Source organism: Podarcis filfolensis (assembly GCF_964270895.1).
Source record: "Podarcis filfolensis genome assembly, chromosome: 9".
Classification (NCBI taxonomy): Eukaryota; Metazoa; Chordata; class Lepidosauria; order Squamata; family Lacertidae; genus Podarcis; species Podarcis filfolensis.
In genome coordinates, this window is record NC_139610.1 from 20117338 (window position 1) to 20121066 (window position 3729).

Consider the following 3729-nt stretch of genomic DNA (forward strand, 5'->3'; position numbering starts at 1 on the left):
TTAGCTAAAGTGGTACTTCAGGTTAAGAACAGTTTCAGGTTAAGAACTGACCTTTAAAGCCCTAAACGGCCTCGATCCAGTATATCTGAAGGAGCGTCTCCTCCCCCATCGTTCTGCCCGGACACTAAGGTTCAGCTCCGAGGGCCTTCTGGCGGTTCCCTCACTGCGAGAGGCCAAGTTACAGGGAACCAGGCAGAGGGCCTTCTCGGTAGTGGCACCCACCCTGTGGAACGCCCTCCCATCAGATGTCAAAGCGATAAACATCTACCTGACATTCAGAAGACATCTGAAGGCAGCCCTGTTCAGGGAAGTTTTTAATATGTGACATTTTACTGTATCTTTCATCTTTGTTGGACGCCGCCCAGAGTGGCTGGGGAAACCCAGCCAGATGGGCGGGGTACAAATAATAAATTATTATTATTATTATTATTATTATAGGAACGGACCTCCGGAACGAATTAAGTATGTAACCAGAGGTACCACTGTACCACCCTTCTATATTTCTATATACAAGGTGGTTTATGGCAACAAAATATACAGCAAAGAACACACACCTTATCATAATCTGATCCAATACAAAAAGTCATAATAAAAACGAAACTTTAAAATGGAACAACTTATATCAAATAAAGTAATTTTCAAAAAAACCTAACAGAATATAATAGGAAACAATGAAATTTAAGTCTCAAAACATCAGCAAATAATAATTAAGCAGAAATTCACTCTTAACAGTTACAATAAATAATGACTAAACTATGATAAATAAAAACAACTGCAAGTCACAATGCATAAAATACCACAATACAAACAAAACCATGTAAAAGGGTCAAAATTGAGAAACAATTTGATCGTTTCCTTCCTGCAGAGGGGAAGGAGTGTCAAAGCAGTCTCCCCCCAGTGGCAGCGCTGCCGGCCATTGAAACAGCATGGCCGCTGCATTTGGCTCCGCCCCCAGCTCCTCCCAGCGTTCTGCTTTCACGCATGCAACCATGCCCACCCCCAAACACCTTCACAAACTGGCCCTCTGCTGTATTGTGAATTGAGCCTTGTTTTCTCCAGAAGTTTGCCCTTAGCTCAGAATATAATACGTTATTCTGACAAGGTTGCATTGAAGGAAAACGTACATCAAGGTCTTTTACGTTAACCTCTTAACTCCCAGTGAAATGTCTGTTGATTGCAATGAAGTATGTGGCCCAAACACCTAACCCTTCTCTCTTTTACTGGGTGAATAATTGCTCTGTTAGGGCCTAGTATCTTCATTTGTTTCTTGCAAACCTTTTATATATTTCCACACCCACTTCTAGATCTGGAACCTGCTCCTGGATTTGTTTGTTTTGAGGTGGGGAGGGTTTTAAATTTCTAGCTGGTTCTCAGCCATGGCTGACGCTGGGAATTACATTTTCCAGGAGACTATGTGATCATCCACTTACACATAGCACTGTCACCACACCGTCATTTCCCAGTGGGAGAGAATTCTCAGAAAGCAGACAACAGTTCCCCCCACAAAAAGACCTTACTAATTACCAGGCCAATTCAGAATTGAGTTGAGCATTCACTCATTGGCTATCTAGCTCATTCAACTCTTCATGATCATAATATTGATCTGAGGAACAGAATGTATAGAGTTTGGGGTGAGGGGTGGAGAGAAAGAATTGTGTCATGTTAAACCCTCTTCATTATGTAATCATTTTTTAAATTAAAAAATGGATAAACAAAGACTGTATTCTTTGAAACCTCTGTTGTGATTGGCTAATATTATGATGAACATGAGCCCTCTCTAGCCATTGGCTGAACTGCTTGAGTGCTACGGAATGTTTGTGACCATTCCAAATGCTCAGAATTAAGTGGGGAGAGGGAACTGCCAGCAGACAGTGTCTAGGGACATATTGGTCTATGAAGTTAATGGAAAGGGATGTTGCAATAAGAGTAACACTTACATCAGCTACTATACCATGCCTGGCTGTGCACATATTCCTATTTTACTCTGCCATCCAGTGCGTTCCCACAGCTGGTGTTAGCCACAATCCATATCTCTTCATCCATATCTGTGACGTTAGCCACAATCTATATCCGGTCTGTCATTTCTTAAGAATTACAGTCGTACCTCGGAAGTTGAACAGAATCCATTCCGGAAGTCCGTTCAACTTCCAGAACATTCAGAAACCAAGGCACAGCTTCCGATTGGAACCCGCAGAACCTGTGTTGGACGTTTGGGTTCCAAAGAACATTCGCAAACCAGAACATTCACTTCCAGGTTTGCGGCGTTCGGGAGCCAAAATGTTTGACTCGCAAGGCATTTGACCTCCAAAGTACGAGTGTACTATATTTTAATGCATTTCACCCCAAAACCAGCTTCGAGCACCCCAAAACCAGCTTTGAGAAAAAAGGACAACCTAGCTGCATTTTAAGCTAGTAAGGTGTACACAGCTTGTGTTGTGAATATTGTCTGGGTTTGAGAGTAGTATGTGAATAGTATACCCTGTGAGCATTTTCTGTAAATCAGTACACGGGGTAAGTGTGTGTACGTGAATAAGACAGTGTATGAGAGAGCGAAGAGGGAATGGGCAATGAAAAAGATTCTGCATACAGGAAAATTATGCATTAATTTTTGGAGCTATCTACTTCTGTATTCACATCTAAATGTTTTCTGCTCTTCCCCTACCTAGCATGCATTAAATCCCATTACCGAAATTAGATTATATGATTTACATTTTATTTGTTTAATGGATGAAAATGAAATAAAACCAGGAAGGGGATGTTAATAATTGCACAGGGAAAGCATTAAGCTGTAAATGTTTGCTTTTAAAAGCATTTTTGCTGAAACGACTTTTTTTTTTAAGGCACTGGAAAACTTTGCTTTAAAAAACCCCCAGGAAAAATAAAATAAAATGTATTTTATAGACGATGGGAAAGGCACATGTATGAATCCTGCAGTTCTAGGGACCTGTCCATATATCTTGGGGTTTCCAATGTAATTTTCTTGTGTGCACCCAGGACTGAGGCCTGGCTGCTGTGTAACAGAATGAGGCCAAATTTGGATGGGACCATCGCAGGGGGTGAGGGCAATAAATGGAGGTAGTACCGTATTTTTCACTACATAGGGCGCACCGGACCATAGGGCACACCTAGTTTTTAGGGGGGGAAATAAAGGGAAAAAAATTATTTCCCCCCCCCAGCCCCAAAGAGCAAAGAAGCCAAGACAGCCAGCGGGATCCATCCTTCCTCTTTAGCCATGCACAACCTCTCCAGCCGGGGGAGGCTGTGCGCGACTTCGTTTTAAGCCCGAGCTTCCCCCAACCCCAGCCCCCAGAAGAGGTCCGGGAGTGGAAGCAAGGTTGCACAGCCTTGCCGCCGCTCCTGGAGCTTGTGGGCTGGGAAAGCGCTCCGAAGGTTTGCGGATAGCTGCCTGAAGCCCGGGGAGCGCAGTGGGAGTTGGCACTGCGCTCCCTGGGCTTTGGGCTGCAGGCTGCTATCCGCAAGCCTTTGGAGCCCGGTGGGAACTCCCGCCGCACTCCGAAGGCTTGCGGATAGCTGCCCGAAGCCCTGAGAGCTCAGCGCTGCACTCCCCGGGCTCCGAAGGCTTGCAGATAGCTTCCTGAAGCCTGGAGAGCAAGAGGGGTCGGTGCGCACCGACCCCTCTCGCTCTCCAGGCTTCAGCGAAAGCCTGCATTCGCTCCATAGGATGCACACACATTTCCCCTTCATTTTGGGGGAAAATGTATGGTAATT